A 25,878-nucleotide genomic window follows, 5' to 3' on the forward strand; every position below is an offset into this window, starting at 1 on the left:
ATGTACCTCACATGACAGCTACAGATATGGAGAAGGACACAGTGACATGTACAACACTGTGACTATGCACTCAAACACATTACCAATGCACAGTGACTGACAACACTACAGAGTACACACATACTACCCACATAGATGTTACCACTCCTGGATTTACATACTTAAGTCACACCCATTACAGATGTCCAACAACCATAGTAACACCTCACACCATCCACAACCTAAATGACTGCTGTGTGTTGTCCGTGCCACTGCAATAGAGAGCACATGGTGGAGGTACAGGTTTCTACCCACAGATAAGACATACCCTGCAATAAACCACACAGTGTTAAGAAGCAAGACTCCCCATGAGTACATGTCACACATACCCCTGCTGAGTGTTAGTCAGATAGGTAATATGCCATATGAGTCACCCTGTGTATCTGTTTGACAGCAGCAGGTGCCATCACACCACATGTGTCAAAATGGTCAGGGTAGCAGAACAGTATGCTGCTGTAGTCCCAGGGGCAATAGCATATTGTATAGTATTGTATCGTAATGTATTGTATTGTGTTGTATTGTATTGGTATGTAGAGGTGCCTCCTTCGTTGAGTGGAACCACTGCTGCTGTGCGCCAGTGTACAGGTACATATCCTGTAGTCAGGCTAGTGTTACATAGCACTTCTATATGTGTGTTTAGCTACTCTTGGAGTTCATGTAGCATGCAACTGGGGATACCATCAGGTCCCATTCATGTTGTGCATTCTGCTTTCCTGAGGGCGGCTCTCACCTGGACATCTGTGATGACAAGGAGGTTTCAGTCAGCTGGGATAACTATGTCTTATTTTGGGGGAGAGGGAGGGGTGAAACCTGCACTGAACCTGTCTGCCACAATGTTGCCAATATCTGTGGGTTCAGTGAATTATTTGTTGTTGTGTACTAACTGTGAGCATAGTGGAGGGTTTCTGACCAGGTTGCTAACATAACTGAAGAAGGCCTTGTGGTTATCTGTAGTGTCCCTGTTGATTTCTCTCTCAAAGTTGCCCATCGATGTTTGTATGAGGGAAAATAGATCCTTACTAGTGCTGCTCAGACATGCCTTCCCTTTATGGAATTATGCTCTGTCTTGCAGTAGCTTCCATCTTTTGTAATACAATCTGTCTATAGCTGTGGTCCACCAGACAGGATGCTGTCCCTTTGTGGAGAGTGTCTTGGTCTTATATGGGATTGCATGATCCATGCATTCTCGGAGATGTCCGTAGAAATCATTTGTGAAGGGGTCAGCATTGTGGGTTGTGTCTTCCACTGGCCCAGTGGGCTGAAAGGATACCATGTCACTGTTACAAAGTGTAAAGTTTGCATTTGCAATGTTATTCACTATAGTCATTTGTGCTGGTGGTGGAGGTGGGATATGTATATCCAGGGCAATTAGTTTGTGGTCAGCTCACAGTAGTTGATGATGTAGCCCATACAGTACCTAGATACAAACCCCCAGAGTGAGGAGGTGCTCTGGACCTGAATCAGTGTTCTGACTGCTGGGGTTTGGTAGTATGTCGTATGGAGTGTGGCAGGTACTGTTGCACAGTTGCTGGCTGAGCACTGATACCTGGCCATTTACATGTGTATCCACCAATAGACAGACAGATGCTATATATGTGAGATATGTCGTATCACAACAGTCGAGTAGCATGTGTAGTATGTGTGCCAAATTCTGCTGACATATATTGCTGACATCATGTTATTTCCTTTTTCAGGAACATGGCTCACCCATGGAATCCAGCTTACTCCGCAGCTGAGGACGAGGAGATACACCAGAGCTTGGTGCGGGATTATGCAATACTCTTTTCCCGCACCAGCCAGAATCAGCAGGAGAGGGCTGCACTGTGGCAAGACCTGGTCCGTCAGGTAAATGACATAGGCACGCATAATAGGACATATGAGCAGATACGACATCACTGCAGTGATTTAATCAGAAATGTCCATCAGTGTGCGTCAGATATCCACAGGCAACAGGTCGCCACAGGTGGTGGGGTGGCTTCACATCCCCCACTCACCAGACTGGAGGGACTACTCATGAGTGTAGTGGCTCCAGTCCACCAACAACAACAACAGCAGCAGACATGCATTATGATGGAGGCTGGAGCCACACAGCAGCAAGACTATGAGCGTGCAGGTAATATGCCATATGTATAGTTGACTGTTGTGTACACTGGTAGTTAATGCATGTGTGAGGTGTGTCCTTGGTTTGTAGCTGTCATCATAGTATTTAATGTGCAAGTGTGATATCCTCAATATCAGCAGCTGACCTGTGAAAGGCGACTGTTGTTCTACTGACCTGTATCATACTCAGTAACAATGGCACAGTTGTGCCCACTGACATTAGTTTCCTCACTTCTGCAGGTCCCTCCGGTGTAACAGCAATGCAGCCTATCCATGCTGGTGAGTGTGTATTAACAATACCTTTAATAGTCTTGATAGTAATAGTAATATTAGGCTCACTGAGTAGTGCTCTGTGTATGCATGCAGGTGTGTCTGTGTCTGTGTGTTGATATCTCGCATACTGAGTAGTATACAACTTTGTGCAACTGTGTGCAACTGTGTGCAACTGTGTACATGTGCATGTGTGCATGTGTGCATGTGTGCATGTGTGCACCTGTGCATGTGTGCATGTGTGCATGTGTGCACCTGTGCATGTGTGCATGTGTGCGCGTGTTCATGTGTGCATGTGTACATGTGTGCATGTGTGCATGTGTGCACCTGTGCATGTGTGCATGTGTGGACCTGTGCATGTGTGGATGTGTGCATGTGTGCACCTGTGCATGTATGCATGTGTGCACCTGTGCATGTGTGCATGTGTGCATGTGTGGACCTGTGCATGTGTGGATATGTGCATCACTGGTAATATTGTGTAGACATTGTAAACTGTGTTTCCTGTTTCCCTCCCACAGGTTCTGGTGCTACTCTGGTGTCATGCAGCAGGGAACCTGAATCAGGTGCCATGGGTACTGATAATGATGACATCTGTGTAATGGCACAGGAAGGTATGCCAGGGTCCGTCATTGGTCAGCCGATTGACAGTACACAGCTGTCAACCCCATCAATGCCGCACAGTTATCCTGTCAATACACCCTTTGTCACCAATGTCCCTAGGTTATGGACAGCATACAGTGGGCATTGACCAGGGTAATGTGGTATCTGTGGCACATGCGTCCTCACACAGCAGCCATGGGCATGGCCCTGAGATGGTACCACACAGACAGATGTCCAGGGGTTATCGTGGGAGCATCCTTGGGCGTACTGACCCTGTCAGAAGTGCCCACAGAGGTCTTACAACCTCAGCTATGTTTTGGGCTGTCATGCAGGCACAGTCACGTATGGAACGGTACACCAGACAGGGTCTGAGGGAGCTGACAGCATGTCACACAGCCATGACTGACAGTATGCGTGACATTGCGGCTGCCATCCGTAATTTCACCAATGTCATAGACAGACGTTGTGGGAACATATTAGACCGGTTCCAAAACTACATGTCCATGAGCCAGGGCGATGGTGGACGGTTGAGGCGTCGACGTGGGCGTATGCCAGCAACAGCAGCAGCTGACAGTCATCACAGACGACAACAGGGCTGCGGCCACCCCCATAGTGCCAGCAGCGGCCCCAGCAATGCTGGGTCTATGCTGTCATCAGACCGCCCCAGGAGACCAATTGCACGTGGCTCTAGCCAGGCCCGACAGTGATCTGTGTCCAGTCAATGAACACCTGCTTCTGATGACAGTACCCAGTCTGGGTTGGTACTGGATATGGTCCGTAGCACCCCTGCAAGGCACAGGTACCGTGTCCGTGTCCAGAGACACTGATCTGTATGACCTGGGAGGTACAGTCTGTGGCTGTCCACAAACACCAGTATACGGCAGCCATGAGGTGGAACTGTGTGCATCCATACACACATGCGAATTGACAACACCTAAGGGCTACCGCATACAAGCAAACACTGCATCAACATTGCCCCACCTTGTACTGCTGTCCCTCACCAACACACATACACATACATGTCAATTGGTGGTATCGGTGGCTGACTCAGGCATACCAAGTTCACACCCTGTGCATATGATGAAACTGTGCCACCTCCTGCAATCTGTAACATCAGTGCAGGTACAGGTTAACATGTTGCTGATGCACAGTGTGACTACATAGACATGTAGTAATAGTATCATGTTGTTAACAGTACTATGTGCTGATATAATTGTGGGTATATCACAGCATGCCTGATGCAGTAAGGGTATGATTGCCATGTACTGTTGTCTACACCCATGGTAAGTACCATAGTGTACCATCTGCACATGTTGGCATACTGGTGGTAAGGATGTCAACAGAAGGCTACATACATAGGTAGCACAGGGGATAAGGTAATGAAAGTATTAATGCGCAATGATGGACATGTAAACTGCAAGTGGCATGTTGCTGACACTGGACTCTGCAATGAGGATGTTTGAGGATGTTGATATGTGTGCAGTACTACACGACTGGTACAGGACACATAGGAGCACCCTAGCACTGCAAGCTCACATCTCATACCATGCTAGACAGCCCCAACACACAAAACTAACTGTCACAGGAGGGAGAGTCCCCATACATGTCAGGGATACTGTGGTGGCAGGCCAGGTAGCATACATCTTACTAAGTATGGAACCACTGAGTGAAGGCTCAGTGTCTGTTATTTGACATGTGTATTACTGCAGGTATGAGCACATGGGTTTCCATCCAATTATTGTACATCCTGACGGTATATGGTCTGTACACTTGTGTGCGCTGAGACTGGACCCTAGCCATCTGACCTGTGTATTTCCATGTACATGTGCATAGTGCCTGCATATTTGCAGTGTTACCTACTGGAAGTGGTACAGCTTGTTTGTTGTACAATGGACTACATGCAGTCCTGCTTACTGTAGCTTTGTTTGATGCATGTTTGCTTGCAGTTACCCTGGAATACTGATCCCACCTGCAATGCAGAGTTACAGAGCTTCTGTGGACTCCTAGTGACATCTGCATAGCTTACTATATGCATGTCCATGTCTCACTTGACAGAACGTCACTGTTTGTCCTGTTCACATGTACGTTGCCTGTTACACATTGCATATGACTTACCTGGCATTTCCACGTGAACAGTCATATATGCCACTGCTAACTAATCACAGGCACTACACCCTCAGATACTCACCCTCTGTTGAACCACCTGCTTCACTAGGGACGGCTTGCACCTGTCACCCCTGGGCTTTCAGATATTGGCAAAGGCTCTTGCTACCCCCATAGTGCCTTTGTTAGGCAAGACTCAAAAGACAAACCCACCTCCATAGGTATCACAAGGGATAAGAAACTAAGAGTAATGCTACTCAATGCCAGAAGTCTAAACCTCAAGATGCACGCACTCGAAACTCTCCTTAGCATGGAGAACATTGATATCTGTGCAGCAACAGATACCTGGTTCAGGGCTACCGAGAGCACCCCAGCACTACCAGGTTATACCTCATACCATGCTTTTCAGCCCCAAAACTTGGAAAGAACCACAAAAGGAGGGGGAGTATTGATATTCATCAAAGATACCCACACCTCCAGGTTGGTGGCAAAGCACCAAGCATCACAGACTATCCATGTGCCACTAACAGTGGGTAAAACTACCTTCCAGTTTATAGCCTGCTACAGACCACCCTCCCAAACCCAAGAACTGCACTCGGCCTTCCTGAAAACAGTGGAAAATATGAAGGTCTCTCCAAACACCATTATATTGGCCGACTTCAACTACACAAACATAGGCTGGGAGCATGACTCTAGCTCCAACACCCTAGCCCAAAGATTCCTAGAATTTATGAACTCAAATGCTATGGAACAACTTGTTACCACTCCCACAAGAGGGAAAAACATACTGGACCTGATCATCACCAACATGGGGACTCTATGCTCCAGACCAGAAGTGTATCCCTCACTGGTAAGATCAGACCATAAACTAATCTCACTGGATATTCACATCCCGACCCCACCCCCTGCATAGAAAACCACAGTGAACAACTTCTCTAAAGCAAATTCACACTCCTCAAAACCGAGGTGGAAACCTTCAAAGCCCCCGGGCCTGTGGAAAATAGGGCCCAGACTGCAGATTCCTCTATAAATGCATTCTATGGACACCTTCAGGAATGCATGGATCATGCGATCCCAAATAAAACCAAGACCCAATCCTCCAAAGGAATACATCCTGTCTGGTGGACCCCAGCCATAAACAAACTATACAATAGAAGGAGGAAGCTACTAAATGATACAGCAAAATCCCAAAAAGGGAAGGCATCACTGATCAGTATTAGCAAAAACTACGGGCACACATAAAATTGTCTAAGGCCAGCTTCAAGAGAAAATTGCACAGGACACTAAGGATAATCACAAGGCTTTCTTTAGTTATGTTAGGAACTTGGGTGGTAATTCCCAGATATGCTCAGAGGTAGCCAAAATGTCAAAAGAAACACTGAACCCACAGACATTGCCAACATCCTAGCTGACAGGTTCAGCGCAAACTTCTCCCCCACTCCACACCGAAAGGGCAAATATTTATCCCAGCACAGTGCTGCCCCTCTGAAATCTCAGATGCTCAGGTAAGAGCCGCCCTCTCTAAAGCAGAAAACACAGCATCAATGGGACCAGACAGTGTCCCGGGCTGTGTCCTACATGAACTCCAAGAAGAGCTACACCCAAACATAAAACTACTGTTCAATCCCAGCCTTACTACAAGATATGTGGCCAAAGAGTGGCGTACAGCAACAGTGGTCCCTCTCCATAAAGGTGGTGCCTCAACGGATCCTGGACACTATCGCCCCATAAGCCTGACTAGCTTGGTCTGCAAAGCTATGGAAAGGATCATCATGGACCCCATAAATAAAGATATTGGGGACCTACAGACACTGGATCATACCCAGTTTGGCTTTGTTAAGGGTATATCCTGCCTCTTAAACCTGGTTGATTTCTTTGAAACAGTCACCAAGGCCATTGACGAGGGGAAGGTGGTCCACACAGCCTACCTGGACCTCGCAAAAGCCTTCGATACAATACCGCACTTGGGCATTCTAGAGAAGCTCACCAGCTTAAATATAAACCCCTATGTCACTAGATGGATTGCACACTGGCACAAAGACAGAACCCACATGGTTAGAATTGCTGGAGCCATGTCAGACTCCAAACCAGTTACAAGTGGTGTCCCACAAGGCTCAGTCCTGGGACCTCTCTTGTTCGGTATATATTTCTCGGAGGTACAGGCCAACATGGAAGGACTGTGGCTGACCAAATTCGCAGATGACTGAAAACTGGCCGCCATAATCGACTCTCCAGCCGACACAAGCATCCTCCAAAAGGGCCTCATAGAATCAGACAACTTGTGCCAGAGCCATGGCCTCAAGCTGAATGACAACAAGTGTATAGTCATCCCCTTTGGCAAAATCAAAGTGCCCACAAAGTACCACATAGGTGGTAATCCATTAAGTACAGAAGAAGTAATTAGGGACCTGGGGACCCAAGTTGATAGCAATCTCTCATTTCACAACCACGTGGCCAAAGTGGTTAGAAAAACATTTTATATAGCCCACCTCATCATGAAGGGATTCACATCTAGATCAGGGGAGGACATTGTGCCTCTTTACTCATCCCTCAGCAGGCCCATAATTGAGTACAATGCCCCTGTTGGGATGTACCTTACCAGACACCTGCAGCAACTGGAAAGACCCCAAAAGTACCTCACCAAGAGGATCAAAGGGCTCAAACAGATGCCATATGCTGACCAGTTAAAGAAACTCCAGCTCTACTCAGTGGCATACCGCCTGTTCAGAGGCGATCTGTGCCTGACGTATAAAGCCATGTCCAACCCAGAATTAATGGGCATGCTGCACCTCAGAATATCCAAATCCCATCGAGCTACACGCTCGAGAGACTCGAACATCAGCACTGAAATAAATAGGACATGCTGGAGGGACACATTCATAACCCAGAGTCTCCCTTCACTCTGGAATAAAATCCCAGTCCAGATTAGGCAGAGTCCCTCATTGACTCTCTTCAAGAGGAATCTTGATGAGTGGATGGGACATCGTAGGTTTACCCCAGGTATCACTTCTGTGTCACTGTTAGACAGAGGCACAGTATACTAACCTCGAAAAAGGGCATAGCAAGATAAATTTACAATGGGTGGCGAAAGCCAAACACATTCTGGCTAGGTTTATAAATGCCCTAGGGCAGATGGCCTAGTATGAACCTATGAACCTATGAACCTATGTACCTTGTTCCCCATTGGCCCTATGTGCTGTTAATCACCATGGCAATCACAATACTATGGTAACATGTGCAAAGGTCATCAGTCACCTCTATGGTGCAGTTGTGGAATATGTGGGTCATGTGGCAATGTCACAGCTGCCACATGTACACAGTCAACCCTCTCACCTACACATGGACGTACAACACATGTATGAGATGCAACCACATAGCCAAACTGGGGACTAAGCACTCTGAACCCAGTACTGGCATAACCTGTCAGGTGGCATGAGATACTACAGTGACTACAATACCAGTCTGATGTAGACCTACACTGACAGCAATACAAACACGTGAACACACTGGGCCATTCATGGAGCCTAAGAATAGCATCCAGCCTGAGAGGCAGACACCTCTGCAGCTGGCACACAGGCATACGTTATGCCAGAACACAGCACGCATAACACATAGCACACAAATCCTGTGTGCCAAACAGTCACAGCCTGTACGGCTAGACAACACACCTGCTACAGTTGTGTTAGGTACCTTTATTGTCTGGTACAGTGAGGTCACACTCACCAGGCTGGACAAGGTGAAGGTCACAGTGATATGCCCGTGGGGCACTATGGTCCACCACATATCACAAGCATACAGGTCAGTCAGAGGCATGGACACATATGGCTCAGTCATTGTCCATGCCACTATGGCTGACCTGTGATGTACCTCCCTGGACTACATGATAGTGAACATGGAAGGGCTCTCTGAGCATGTGGCACAGGCTGGTATGACCCTGACCTTTGGTTGGCATCATACCCTCACCAGGAATGCTGACATATTACTGAATGCTGATGAATAGCTGTAGCTACAACACCCTAGCTGAAAGGTTCCTAGCATGTAGTCACTGCATTGCTATGGAACAACTTACCACTCCCACAACAGGTGAAAACATGCAGCACCTGTTCATCAACAACATGTAGACTATATGCCCCAGGCAAAATGTGTATCCCTCGCTGCTAGGATGATACCATCTACATCTCACACTGTATATACACATACCACATACAGCACCCGCACAGAAGACCACAGTCATAATGTTATCCAGTGCAAATACCATGTATTCACATGTGACAGGCGTCAGACATGGGAACTATTGAAGGTCACAGGTACATATGTGTATTTGGCACACACATACATAATCTGTGTCCATTGCCATTACTGGTTTAATCGATGTAATGCATTATTGTGAACAACCCACACACATGGGCATTCTGTGTGACAAAAACACACGTGGCATGTGTGGAATTCAAAGCCATAACTAACTGTGCTATGACAGTAGTGAGAGACGCAGTAGCAGAGCATGCTATTTGCATTACTGGGAGATTTACCCTCTTCCGCTGTACTTGTAGGGTGCTGACATCATCTCTGTGTAGAGATTGGAATATGCAGCAGCTGGTGTGTTGTACTGGTTGGAAAAAGGGTCAGTTTTTTCACACATGTAATTGCACACACACTACTTCCACACCCCCCCCACACACTTGCCATTTGGAGGATTTAAACCCCTATCTAACTATGTTATGATACTCAAGATGGACACATTAGCAGAGAACGCTATTCACATTACTGGGAGGTTTCCCTTCTCCTGCTTTACTTATAGGGTGCTGACATCATCAGTGTTTAGAAAGGGAAATGTGCATCCTGTAGTGTGTTCTCCTAGTTGCCAAAATGGACATTTCTTTCATATAGACTTGCACACACTAAACCCCCTCGACACACACGGGGCATTTGCAGGATTCAAACCCCTACCTAATTATGTTATGACACTCGAGACGAATGCATTAGCAGAGCAAGCTATTCGCATTGCTAGGAGGTTTCCCTTCTCCTGCTGTACTTATAGGGTGCTGACATCATCAGTGTTTAGAAAGGGGAATGTGCATCCTGTAGTGTGTTCTCCTAGTTGCCAAAAGGGACATTTCTTTCATATAGATTTGCACACACACTAACCCCCACCTCCACACACACTGGACATTAGCATGATTCAAACACCTACCTAACGATGTTACGACACTCCAGACAGACGCATTAGCGGAGCACACTATTCGCATTATTGGGAGGTTTCTCTTCTCCTGCTGTACTTATAGGGTGCTGACATCATCAGTGTTTAGAAAGAGGAATGTGCATCCTGTCGTGTGTTCTCCTAGTTGCCAAAAGGGACATTTCTTTCATACAGACTTGCACACACACTAACCCTCCTCCACACACACTGGGCATTTGCAGGATTTAAACCCCTACTTAACTATGTTACGACACTTAAGACGGACGCATTAGCGAAGCGTGCTATTTGCATTACTGGGAGGGTTCCCTTCTCCTGCTGTACTTATAGGGTGCTGACATCATCAGTGTTTAGAAAGGGGAATGTGCATCATGTAGTGTGTTCTCCTAGTTGCCAAAATGGACATTTTTTTCATACAAACTTGCATACACACTAACCCTCCTCCACACACACTGGGCATTTGCAGGATTCAAACCCCTACCTAATTATGTTATGAGCCTCAAGACGGACGCATTATAAAAGTGTGCTATTCGCATTAATGGGAGGTTTCTTTTCTCCTGCTTTACTTATAGGGTACTGACATCATCAGTGTTTGGAAAGGGGAATGTGCATCCTGTAGTGTGTTCTCCTAGTTGCCAAAAGGGACATTCCTTTCATACAGACTTGCACACACACAAACCCCCCTCCACACACACTAGGCATTTGCAGGATTCAAATCCCAACCTAATTATGCTATGACACTTGAAACAAACACATTAGCAGAGCGTGCTATTCACATTACTGGAAGGCTTCCTTTTTCCTGCTATACTTATAGGGTGCTGACATCATCAGTGTTTAGAAAGGGGAATGCACATTCTGTAGTGTGTTCTCCTAGTTGCCAGGAGGGACACTTCTTTCATACAGACTTGCACACACACCAACCCCGCTCACCCACACACACACTGAGCATTTGCAGGATTCAACCCCCTACCGACCTATACTATGACACTATAGGGAGACGCATTAGCAGAGTGCACTATCCAAATTATTGGGCATCTGTTTTGCACCTGCAGTATTTATAGGGTGCTGACATCATTATTTCTACAGAGGTATGTACATCTAGTACTACCTGTCAGGTGGAGGATAGCATATATATATGCATTTGCAGCCGCCTACATCAGGGTCAGATATGCACATCGCACTGGCAGGTTATGTTCTATACCATGCTTTATGACCACAGGACGTGTAACACACAACACAACCAGTCCAGACCACCCCTCCCACATCCAGGACATGCACTTTACTTCCCTGGGAACAGTGCCAAGATATGCAGGTGTTCACATACACCATTCCAGTTGTTAACGTCAGGTACAGGCATATTGTGTGTGGGAACTACTCAGGCCTCTACAACATTACCCTACAGCCACTACAATTTGCGAGTCCATGTGCTATGGCAGAACCACTCACCACAGCCACAAGGGGGAATACATATTGCACCTGACCATCTGCAACATGGGTACTCACTGTTCCACACCAGAGGTAGACCACCATTGTTGATATCTGACCATACCCACCTTTCCCTGGACATCCATATCCCATCCCCACCCCCAGGCAAGGTTGTCACTGCAAACAAACTGTATTTACCAAAAGCAGACTTTACACTTGTGAAGACTGGGGTGGAAGACTTCAAAGGACCCATGCTGGGGGAGTATACAGGCCACTCTGCATAATCCTTGACAATTGCATTTTATGAGCATGTGGAAGGTTTGCATTGATCATGCTATCCCAAATATACCTATGACTGCTCCATGATAGGACACCTGTCAGGTGTACACCAGCCATATATGAGCTGTCCAACAGACAGAGTGAGCTAATACATTGCAGAGCAGTAGCCCACAGAGGCAGGACATCTCTGAACAGTACCGTCATGACACTTCAATCCCTCATAATCATCACAACACAGTGTTGACAGTGAAATTGTCCAGACAATGCAGATAAGGCTCCCCTCAGTCTGTTATTGACACCCACTTACTGTTAGAGGTCATCAGTAACCCTCTTCCAGCACACACCAACAACATAGATGTGGCTTAGCAAATTCAAACCCTGGGATCTCCACTGTGTCCCTGCTTGACAGAGGCACAGCACACTAGCCTCACACGGTGCCTTATGTGACCTACTTTACAGTGGCACAGTAGCCTACTGTACTGGGGAGGCAGACGCCAAGCACACTCTGGCTAAGCTGTCATTCCCTAGGGCAAACAGCCTAGTGTTGACCTCTACACCCATATGTTTAATTGTCAGATGCACATTATTTGTTGCTGATAGACTGTTTGCAGGTCTTTATTGCCATAGCATTCCCTGTTTGTATGAACAACTTGTGTATCTGTGGAAGATGTTTGCATATGGGAGGGATCCACTATATCACATATGTCTCTGTAGTCATTTAACTGTGTGCACTGGGCAGATTGCTGTAATGTGGTTGGTTCCTGGAATAACACGTACAAATACCAGATATGTGTGGCCAACTGCTAAACTGAGATTTGGCCTAAGTGTCTGAGCATGCCCAGTCCAGCCTTCCCATGGCATGTTGTCTGACATATGTCTCATTTATCAAAGTGTGCGAGCATGCCCAGTGTGAGCTTTCCATATGTTGAACTCTGCAGCCCACCACATTTGTGGATGAGTGTGAACTTCAACAATATTTCCCGTTTATGGTTGTGTGTTGTGTGTCATGTTGTGTAGTTACTGTCCAACTGCTTTGTGTGTGAACACAACAGGAATTACACTGTGCCTGCAGGGTTTGCATGGGATACTTTGCATACAGTTGTCAACATCCTTTCATACTGACCTAACACTGTAGTACCGAATAGTGTACTGGTTCAGTACTTTCACTGTGGTGGACAGTATCCTGGGCTTTAGTCCTATCACTGCTTTACATTTCCATAGTGAGCACAACAGTCTGGTTAGGGGCCAGTTGTGCACATCTGACCATGTTGCATTATGTTCAGATATGAACTACTTAAACCAGGCTTGTCCAACATTGGTAGTTTATTCCACAACATAGGTGTACATAGGCAAACACTAGCGATGTGCCCTAGGCCATTTCTAATGCTATTCAGAGAGTGTGTTTGTCCTTCGACACACATTGTAAGTGGAGTTTGCCATGACATATGTCATGGTTAGTATACTGTGCCTCCGTCTACCTGTGACATAACAGTGATACCCAGGGTAAACCTACCATCTCCCATCCACTCATCAAGATTCCTCTTGAGGAGAATCGATGAGTGACTCTATGGATAACCTGTACTGGGAGTTTACTCATGAGTGGGGATGGCTTCTGTGTTATGGATCATGCAGTACAGCTTGTCCTATGTATGTCAGTGCTGGGGTTCAGGTCTCTCATGTGCATAGCTCACTGCCATTCAGATTGTACAAGGTGCAGCATGTTCATTGATTCCATCTTGGACATGGCTTTATACATCAGGTACAGCTTTCCTCTGGGTGGGCAGTATGGCAGTGTGTGGAGCTGCAGTTTGTTTAATCAGGCTACACATGGCATCTGTTCAAGCTCTTTGATACTCCTGGTGAGGTACTGTTGGGGACTTTACAGTTGATGGAGGTGTCTGCTGAGGTACATCCCACAGGGGCTATTGTAGTCAATTGTAACGCTGATGAAGGATGACTGCAGAGCTACAATGACCTCCCCTTATCTAGATCTGACAACCTTCATGATTAGGTGGGTATATGGTATGTTTCTGTAAACACTACAGCCACATGTTTGTCCAATGCAGGATATATATCACCTTGTGTCCCCAGGTCTCTCATTACATGTTAAGTACGTAATGGGTTAACACCTATGTGGTAATTGGTGGGCACTTACTGTATATCCACGGGGGTTGACTATAAACTTTTCTGCAATTAGCTTGCTGACATGGCTATGGCACCAGTTGTCTGTTTCTATGTGGCCCTTTTGTGGGATGCTTGTGTCAGCTGGAGGGTCAGATATGGTGGGCAGTTTGTATTCTTCTGCAAATATGTTCAGACACAGTCCTTCCATGTTGGCCTGTACCTATGGGACATATATACTAAATGAGGGAGGTCCCAGGACCAAGCCTTGTGGGATGCCAGTTATATCTGGTTTGTAGTCTGACATGGCTGCAGCATGTCTGACCATGTCAGTTCTGTCCTTGGTCTGGTTAGCAACCCCTCTACTGACATAGGGGTTTATATTTAAGCTGGTGAGAATATCTATAATGAACACGTAGGGTATTGTATGGAAACCTTTGCAAGGTCCAGCTACACTGTGTGGACCACATTGCCCTCATCAATGACCTTAATGACTGTTTCAAATGAGTCAAACATGTTTAGGGGCAGGATCTGCACTTAAGAAAACCACACTGGGTATGGTCTGGTGTCAGTAGGTCCCCAATATCTTTATGTCTGCGGTACATGCTGATCCTTTCCATAGCTGTGCAGACCACGCTTCTCAGGATTCTGGGGTGGTAGTTTGCAGTATCCATTCAGGCAACACCTTTGTTGAGAAGGACCACTGTTGTTGTACACTGCTCTTTGGGTACATATCCTGTGGTAAGGCTGACATTGAGCAGTAGTGTGATTTGGCATTCCATTCTTCTTGGAGTCCATGTTGGACTCAGCCCAGGACACCATCTCATACCATTGCTGCTGTGTGTTTTACTTTGTAGATGCTAGCTGTTACCTTAGCATCTGCAATGTCAGGGGGCCAGCAGTCTGCTGGGATAGATATTTTGCATTCTGGGTGGAGGGGGGGTTGCACTGCACCTGTCAGGTTGTATGTTGGCAATATGTGTGTGTGTTTGGTATGTTGTTTGTAATATTTGTATGATTCAGAGCATATCTGTGAATTCCCAACACGGTTCCTACCATCAGTTGAGGAAGCCTTGGGATTATCCTTAGTGTCCTGTACAATTTGTATCTTCATAGGTTCATAGGTTCATACTAGACTATCCACCCTAGGGCATTTGTAAGCCTAGCCAGAGTGTGTGTGGCTTTCGCCACCCCTTGCTATGTGAATATTATGGCCATTTATGATTTACTTTACTGTGCCTCTGTCTGGACGTGACACAGTGAAGACCCCCAGTGTACATCTACGATCATCCATCCACTTGGCAAGATTCCTGTTGAAGAGTGTCAGTGAGAGGCTCTGCCTAACATGGAGTGGGATTCTGTTCCAGGGTGTGGGGAGCCTCTGGGTTATGTATCTGTCCCTCCAGCACATCCTATTTCATTATGTCTTGAGGTTGACATCTCTCACTCTCACAGCTCCGATGGCTTTGAGTTTTCTGAGGTGGAGCATGTCCATTACTCCTGTGTTGGACATGGCCTTGTACAACAGACATACAATGCCTCTGTGTAGGCAGTATGTGACTGCATTCAGCTGGGGTGTCTACAGCCAGGCAGCATATGACATATATTTGAGACCCTTTATCCTCTTGGTGAGGTACCTTTGAGGTCTTTCTAACTGCTGCAGGTGTCAGGTAAGGTACATCCCAAATGAGGCATTGTACTAGATTATAGGTCTGATAAGAGAACAGTATAGGGGTACAGTGACCTCTGTTGACGTAGATGTGAATCCTTTCATGATACGGTGTCCAATATAGACAGTCTTCCTAGCCACATTGGCAATGTGAGTGTCACATAACAGGTTACTGTCCACTTGTGTCCCTAGGTCCCTGATTACTCCTTCCATACATAATGGTTTACCACCTATGTGGTAATTTGTGAGTACCTTGTTTGGTATTTGGTGGGACAGTCATACTGTCCAGTGTCTTCATGACGGCTGGATGGGGTTCCTGTGTGTGAGAGTGTGGTCTGTAGCATGCTACAGACTGTACAGCAGTCTTGCCTACGGTTAGTTGCACATGGGTGGACTCCAATGCTTTGTGCATTGTCAGTTACCTGGACGTAGGGGTGTCTGTGCTGAATATGGATACTCACCCTCCTTTTATGTTGTGGTCCAGGTTTTGGGGCCATAACACATGATATGTGGTATAACCTGGTAGTGCTGGTGTGCTGTCAGGAGGCTTGCAGCAGGTTTCTGTCACTGCACAGACATCGATGTTCTCCATACTGGGGAGGGCCTCGGGAGCATGCATATTGAGGTTTACACGTCTGGCATTGGTCAGCATTACCCTTATGTTTCTTTCCACTTATGTTTTCTAGGGTGGTGGGTTAGTCTTTTCAGCCTTGCCTACGAAAGGCCCTATGGAGGTGGCAAAAGCCTTATCCAATATCCAGACGCCCAGGGGTAACAGGTGCAAGCCATCCCTGGAACAGCAGCGTGGCTTGTCAAGCATGACATCCCAAGCAGACAGACATTGGATCCCCTTGGAATGACACCAGTAATTGTGCCACTTGTTAAAGCTGATCATTCTGTGTTTGTACTGTGGCATCATTCTTGGTGAGGGTAGGATGCTGCAAACGGTCAGTGTCATACCGGCCTGGACTACATAATCGGAGAGCTCATCTATGTCTCTTTTCATGTAGTCCGGGGAGGTACATCTCAGGTCATTCACACCAGCATGGACTATGACTGCATCATATTTCTACTTGTTTTGGGGTGACCTGCATACTTGTGTTATGTGGCATATTGTAGCAGCCTACAGGCAGCTTACTGTACCCTTTTCCTTGTTCAGTCTGGTAAGCGGGACAGCAGTGTGTCTCACTATGGAGTCACCTATTACAACTGTATCAGGCATGTTGTTTCTCCTTCTGGCCTGTGACTGTTTGGCACACCAGCTTTGTGTACTATGTGTTGCATGTGCTTTGTTTGGAGGTTGTTTGATTGGGTGTCTGCTTTGGAGGCCTCTGTTGGTGTGGTGTGTTTGTAATTCGGGCCTCCGGGAATGTTTTTCTGTGTTTATGTCTTTGGTTTGCAGTTGTGATAGGTCTATGTGGGACTGGGTTTGTGGTGTGTGTGGTTACCTTCTCCTCCTGACTAGTTTTGGAGGTACTGAGTTGAGGGAGCTCAGCCTCCAGTTAGGATAAATGGTTGCATCTCTCACATATATTTGTATTTCTTGGGAGGAGTTGAGGGTTGTCTGTGTACCTGGGGCTGGTGTAACATTACCTCAAGATTCACAGATTCAACTTGTTGTAGCTGGCCTTAGTGGATTGTATGTGTGGACATATTTTATTGCCATACTACCGATCAGTGATTACTTCCCTTTTTATGTTTGCTCTATTATGTAGTAGCTTCTTCATTCTCTTGCATGGTTTGGTTATGGCTGGAGTCCACCATGCCAGATGCCTGCGTGTATGGCATTGTGTCTTGTTTTAATTTAGGATTGCATAATCCAAGCATTCCTGGCAGTGTTCATGGAATGCCTGTATAACAGGTTCTGAGGTGTGGCCCATATTTTGCACCTGCACAGGGCCTTTAATGGATTCCACATCAGTTTGGAGGAGTGCAACTTTTGCTTTACACATGTTTTTCACTGTGGTTATCTGGCCAGGGACTGTGGTCAGGATGTGTATATCCAGTGTGATTACTCTATGGTCTGGTCTTACCAGTGAGGGATACACTTCTCATCTTGCCATCCAGTACCCATGTTGCTGATTATCACATCCAGTATGCTTACCCCTCTTGTGGGAGTGGTACGTTGTTCCTGGGCATTTTGGTTTATGGATTCTATGAACTTTTGTCCTACAGTGTTGGAGCTAGTATAATGCTCCCAGTCTATGTCTGGGTATTTTCAGTCACCCAGTATAATGTGGTTTGGAGGACTTAATATATTCATGTATTCCAACATAGCCCAGGTGCAGTTCCTGGTGTTGGGACGGTAGTCTGTAGCAGGCTGTAAACTGGGAGGCAGTTTTAGCCACTGTTACTTGACAATGGCTAGTCCATGCTGCTTCTTGTTGTGGGACCAACATGGGGGGTGTGGTTATCCTTGACAATTATTGCTAGTCACCCTCCTTTTGTAGTTTGTTCCATGTTTTGAGGCTGTACAGCACAGTATGAGGTGTAACCTGGTAGTGTTAGGGTGCTGTTGTGAGCCTTGACCCAGTTTTCTGTTACAGCACAGATATCAACATTCTCCATACTGGGTGAGTTTAGACTGCATGCATCTTGCTGTTTAGACTTCTGGCATTGGGTAGCATTACATCTGGGTTCGTATCCCTTGTGATACCTATGGAGATGGGTTTGTGTTTTGAGCCTTACCTATTCAGGGCACACTGTGGGTAACAACAGCCTTTGCCAGTATCCATACAGCCTGCACTGATAGGTGCACGCCAGTCCTAGCAGGTGGAGCATCATGTCATGCTCAGCATGTCATCCCAGGCTAGCACACATTGGATCCCCTTTGACTAACTGCAATACTTCAGCCAATTATTGCAATTGATCATCTCATTGTCATATTGTGGCATCATGCTTGGTGAGGGTAGGATGTTAGTCAGGGTCCTCAAGTGTGCATATACTACATGGTGTTACATTGCTTAACACATGGCATTCATGCCTCAGGTGGTGCTGCAGGGCTGCCTCTGTCGGATGCACATACTACACTCCCTGTACATGTTTGAGAGCAGGTTATGTCATTTTAGGCATCCCTGTTATTATATGAGTGAGTCAGAGAGGGGTATCATTCCCAGGGTTCCTACTGAACCAGTGTATGTGCTATGCGTTGCCTCTTTGCCAAGGCCAGGGCATACTGGGCACTCCTTCTTCTGCCTACTGGGGCAGGCTCAGGTTGTTCCTCCTCCGAGTCATGCTCCGCCTGTGATGGCCTTGGCAATGGTGGGGGGCTGTTTGGCCCGGCCCAATGCTGTGGTCCTGCTGCAGCTGTTTTCGCAAGATCATATTATGTAGCATAGCACATACCATGACAATTTGGGTACATGTAGTTGGTGAGTACTGCAAGGCTCCACCAGATGTGTCCAGACACCGGAACCATGATTTGAGCAGCCCAAACACACGCTCTATTACATTACGTGTTTGTGCGTGTGCCTCATTATGGTGTTCCTGTTCAGGTGTGTGTGCATTTATGATGGGTGTCATCAGCCACGGCTCCAGTGCATAACCTGCATCCCCCACTAGGTGTCCATGTGGGATGTCCCCATTGGCAAATGTCTGGTACAGCTGCATCAAATGCCAGATATGGGAATCATGGCAGCTCCCAGGGCAGCCAGCACACACATTCATTATTATGCCCTGGGCATTTCACATGACCTGGCAGTTGATGGAGGGGAAGCCCTTGCGGTTAATGTAGGCCCTACCCCGCTCACCGGCTGGTGCTTTGATGTGTATGTGCGTGTAGTCTATTGCACCCACTACCTCAGGGTATTCCGCTGTTTGCTGGAAGAGACGCATATTGCTGGCCAATACCTCACGGGCATTGGGGAAATATACATGATCACCGACATGTGCTGACATGGCATCCAGGAACTGGTGCAGTACCCCGGAGGCTGATGCCTGTGATATCCCCATCATATCACCAGTTGGTCTCTGGAAGGTACCTGTTGCTAGTATTCTTAGGCCAACACATACCTTGGTTTCCACTGGGAATGTTTCCCCTCTGTTGGTTCTGTGTGTGAGGCGTGGCCTGCACAGCTCGACAATTTGCTGCAAGAGGTCTCTGTCCTCTCTATAGCGCTCTACTATCTCCAGCTCATGTAACCCGTGGTAGGTGACCCTGGGCCTGTACACTCTTCTTCGTCTCCTCACTGTGGGTAGTCTGGCACCATCTGCATTGTCACCACCCTCAGCAAGTCGCCTATGTCTCCTTATGACAGCTATTGCAGCCCCTAGCATTTCTGCTCTGAGTTCAGCTTTTTCAGTTTTCACTTCTAATAGCTTACTCCTGTCTTGCAGTGTCTCTTGAGAGAAACATCTTGCACTGCTGTTTGCAGAGTTTTAAGTGCTTGGCTGAACTACTATTCTGCCTGTGTAATTGCCTGCTTCTAATTGTTTTCCCTGCTAGCTTCCTACTAATTCTGTTGCTTCCTTTTTCCTTTCTATTTCCTCAGGGGGGAACAACGCGCATACCAGCAGACACACGCTCACAGTGGCTTACACGCGCGCACACATGCTTACACAGTTCAGAATCTGCTTATTCGGGTTAAAACGCGCGCACACCAGCGCAAATAGTCTTAGAAGTCTGCCAACACGCTCCCACATGCTCAGTCTGCCTTACACACGCACACACTGCCCTACCCGCGCCTCACGGCACGCACACGTGCGCATGCACGCCTAGCAAGAAACTTTGGTGTAAGTAACAGTGTACACCTTCCATTTCTTGACTTTCCCATGCTTATCTTGTGGCACTCCTCTTTCCATGATATGTGTCTGACATCTGTCATGTAACACTGACCTCCAATGAACTGCATTTCTTTCTACCATTCCCCCCTGTGATGTCACTTATCTCCTACTCTATTCCTTCCCCTTATGTATCTCTTACACTACTCAGAATGTGACAGTGGAATTCAGTATCCTAACACTCATTTACATCAGATTGCCTACTAATGCTTTGTTACATCTCTTAGACTCAGCTTCCCCACTTAGCAACCACTAAACGGTGGCCATGTTGTTTTTGGTCTGCTGGTCCCTGTATTGTAAATCCATGTATTGCATAAAACCCACATTTGTGGGTTTATAACCTTCATTTTTATGTTTTATACAGCGCAACCCATTTGCATGGGGCTGCGCTGCATTTAAACATATATATTTTTCATATTTGCATCGGGGTACCTTGCCAATGGCCACATATTTGGCCATTGGCATGCTGCCTGACACATATGCACACTTTATTTGGAGTTGACATGGCTCCATTGTGATTTTTGCAAAAACATACTCAGTTGTCAACTGAGTACATTTCTGCTGCTAAAACGGCTCTTACACGGGCTGCTTTGGGCTTCGTGGATCGCTAATCTATCTCATTTGCATGCCTTTCGTCTGCAAGTGAGGTGATTAGCATATCCACGCCCACTCCATGTAAGAGACATTTTAGCTGGTCTCTTACATGGACTTTAGGGCTGTTCCTGGATCGTGAAGGCTGCATGGAGTCTTACACTACTGTTAGACTCCGTGCAAGCCTTCGTGAATCCTGCCCAATATTTTTGTCGTTTATTTTCAAACTACTGCATTTTATATCTTATAACTATGTCACTAGTTAGAATGTCTTAATCTGGTTACTTTACATGTATTTCTTTAATGGGATTTCATTTATTTTCATTATAATTTTTAATTTTGGAGCTTATCTCCCCGGGCCTCTACTGAAAATGGACATATATCCAGCTAGACTAGCCCGGTCAACAAATGTAAAATAAATAAAATAAATAAAATAAATAATGCGAGACCTATCATTCTATCAACTCTCTAAGTTTGTAAGGGCAATATTTAGAAAGTGTTCCCTAGAATGTCTGGTTTTGTATTAGCATGCATTTTCTGAATGATGTGAAATCTGTAACTCAAATGATTTTATTATTTAGGGACTTCAATTCTCAGTGATTTGCCAGAAAAATAGTAATTTTATGGTGGACAGACCAAAATTATGAAGCAAACATCTGTACATTCTGCGAAAAATCTGTACATTTGAGAGTTATGCTTAAAGTACCATATGGCACTTTCACAATGCAGAGTGTGTGACAGTACCTGTCACATACCCCCTGAATTCATTTGCATTGCTTTTGAACTGTTTCAGTGTCCAGGGACACTGTTTCCATTTGTAAAGTGCCGTACAGTATTTTGTCAGTGCAGGGGGCATGTTACAAATCTGCGAGCACTGTAACATGCCACCTGCACTTATTCAGTATCCATGTCTACGGCTCCCTCTCAGTAGCACACCTTCATTAATATGTAAGGTGTGCTGCATCACCCCTCTCTGCAGCACGCCTTACATATTAATGAAGGTGCACTCCCTCTCAGTAGCGCACCTTCATTAATATGTAAGCCGTGCTGAGAGAGGGGTGATGCAGACATGGACACCATTCACTTTGTGTACGAGTAACACTATTCCTACATGGAGTTTACTGAAGCCTGGGGACATACATTTATTGTTTGCTTGTCCACTATCTAATTTGTAATAATGTTTATTCTGTTTTTTAATTTTAACTTTTTTCAAATTTAAGCACTGTACAGCTAGTGCATTTTTACCTAAAGTGAATTTGTGTGTGACTTTCACTGAATGGATCATATCTGGGAATGCATAGGGACTTTGTGATCTAATTTACTGACATCTGTTTTTTTATCCTGCCATATCATCTGCAGTAATATATCTTTAATCTATTGTCTGATCTAAAATACTAATGTAGAAGTTACATAAGCTATTGTTTTTTTGGTATTTAATTGCTAGGAAGGTCTGCAGTGTAGATCACTGTGTTAAATGTACTTGAAAATATTTTATTTGATTCTTATGTATTTCTCAAGTGTAATTTTCTAAGCAAAATGCCTTACCTGTCATTTCCAAGGCAAATCTATCCATCTGGTAGCTGCACTTATATATTAAAACTACTGCTAAGGCTTTTGCAAAGGGGATAGACTTTAGTGATGGCACTGTGTGTGCATTGCTAATATTTCTTTGTTTCTTCTTCTTCTCTTTTCTTCATCCTTCAACTTGTTTGTACTACTTTTTATTATCTTATTACATTTGTTATTACTGCAGGCTGATAATAATACCCATTTCTTAACCATGTTTGCCCATTGGACACCCAGTCCTTTTTCAGGAGTGACTCAGGAATGTGCTTTCATCAGACTACAATTACAGGCATTAGGCTTGGGTTTATGGTGGAGAGCAAAGCTGCCTTCACCTGGGAATAAGAAGTTATGACATCCTGGTTTTTGTGTTTGATTAAAGAACTTGCTCAGGCTTATACAGTAGCCAACTGAAGGCTGAGGGAATCAAACTTTGTACCAAAGTAACTACAGCTCACAGCCATTAGGCTGCGCCCCAATTGCCAGAGTAGTGAGGCAGGACCTCAGCAAATGTTTTGTCTCAGATGTGGCTATTTAATTGCAATTATATATGCTGTAAACATAAGATATAAATTCTCTCCTTTCAGTCCTGAATCCAGAATCACAAATCTATCAATGTGTGGATAACAGAATCCTAACTACAGCCATGCAATGTGACGCCACATTTGTTTTCTGAATAATGTACTTTTTAGCATTAAAGCCCAGAGCCAGAACTTGTGGGGCTTCAGTACTAAGGCCTAAAGCCAGAACGTATGAAGTTTCAGTAACAAAGGTCTAGAGCCAAAATTTGTGGAGTTTCAATATCAAAGGCCTAAAGCCAGAACTTGTGTGGTATCAAACGCATGGAGCCAGAATCTGTAGAGTATCCTTCTTTGAGCTGCCAAAATTAATTCTTTAGTAACTTACTTAAAACCAGTTCCTCTGATGCTAAACCAGATGAGACAGCATGCTAATGTCTTTTCAGTGGGTATTTATCCTTTATGCTAACCAATCATATACAACATATGTTCTTAGTCACTAAATTAGCATCATTTCCTTGTCTTGTGTCACTTCTTAGAATAAATGTAACAATATATTACTATACTTCCTAAGTATACTGCTTCCATTTTAGGATGAGCATTACCTGAAAAATGGTTAAAGGCGATCAGACAAAATCTGCCACACTGGATGTCATGGTAAATTCACCAAGCAATTCCACAAAGGAAGATGGTTTATCCCAAATACGAATGATCACAGTATCATTCCTTCTGTCAGTATTACTGCATTATTGCGAACCACAAGTAAGAGCCTGCCAGAAATGGAATGAGCGATTACCTGTAAGAAAGTGATGCCTCCCTATGTGATGAGGCGTGTGTTCGGGTAACTATGCACCATGGGTATACATATAAATGAGGCAGAACACCAATAGTATAGTGGTTAGAGCATCTGCCTAACGAAAAGGCATTCACGGTTCAAGGACGACAATAGCACATATCATTTTCTTTGTGGAATGAATGTTGTTCTGCTGTAAAGCCAACATTTAAACATGTAAAGGTGAACGTGTGTATCACATGGGACTATTAATCAGATACTTTCCATCAAAGTGGTATTGTCATAATGTATAAGGCACACATTAGCATAAATAAGCGACAGTAAACATATGTAACGCACAGTAAGCATAGACGAGTGCGCCTGCTTGGGTGTAAGCAGCTCCCAGCATAGGAAATGTATGCTTGTATGTACAGATGTAATATATATACACACACATAAATATATATATATATATATATATATATACATACAAACACACACACACACACACACACACACACACACACACATATATATCTGTGTATATATATATATATATATATATATATATATATATATATAATGGACGTTGTAACAGTAAAGCATACACAAGGGATGTGAAGGGAATCAAGAGCAATGTTGGTATTATAAAGTGCTTTCAGTGTATGTCATAAAAAGCTGCCCAGGAGTGAGCAGAGCACCACTACTCACACCACAGACAGGGTATTAACAGTGGGAGTAACATCGTTGAAATGCTAGGTCTACTTTACACACAGACGGAATGTAGTCCCATGCTGGGACCTCCAAAAATTGGAAAGCGCAAATGGCCGTATTCCATAACCCCAGCAAAGGCACATATGTGCAAATATACATGGTGGGAGACCCTGTGAATACACGAGGTGGGACAGAATGTATGTAGAGCCCCAAAAGCTCTGGAGAGGGAAATGTGTAAAGGTGTGTCATGGCTGCGATAACAAGTGGATAATGGATGTTACACGTGTAAATTTAACACTGGTGGGGCGGAGGAACTATGGCTATGTAATTATGGATCCAGGCGTGCCAGGGTTGGATGGGCCGGTTCTAATGGACTGCCCCGTGGAGGTCAGCTAGGTCGTAACAGGTATATATGCATACTCACATGCAGACAACAATATATGTTAAAGTACCAATTCTGTAACACATGCATTCCATTTGTTGACATAAATAATAGCAATGTGCCCATACAAACATTGACAGTACATGGAATAATAGGCTGTGCAGAAGAGGGACAGGTCAAATCACACTATCACATTCCAATTACCATCGGTAATCCGTACATGAACATATAGCGACATCTGTCCGCTGTATAACATGCTACATACCGATTGCAAGATAACTGGAGTGTGCCAGCATTATAATGGATAAGGCACTAGTATGCTGGTGAAGCTTATAAACACCATTATGAATGTGTAAGTGCGTATGAGCTGGGAATGTATTGACACACTGATGTACATATATATATATATATATATATATATATATATATATATATATATATATATATATATATATATATATATATATATATATATATATATATATATATATATATATATATATAAAACGGCAAGATATGAATATACATGTATGAATACATATGCAGATATGTCTGTATATATTAAATATATATATATATATATATATATATATATATATATATATATATATATATATATATATATATATATATATGTTACAGTAAATATACACATGTATATACCTAGGTTATGTTACAGCAGTTACGGGTAACATGTTTAGACCGGGCGTATGTTGGTGGGAGGTCCACTCAACAAACGTCTACTTACCCCCAGCTAGG

Source organism: Protopterus annectens, chromosome 10.part0, assembly GCF_019279795.1.
Source record: "Protopterus annectens isolate FY-2018-M chromosome 10.part0, PAN1.0, whole genome shotgun sequence".
Taxonomy (NCBI): domain Eukaryota; kingdom Metazoa; phylum Chordata; order Ceratodontiformes; family Protopteridae; genus Protopterus; species Protopterus annectens.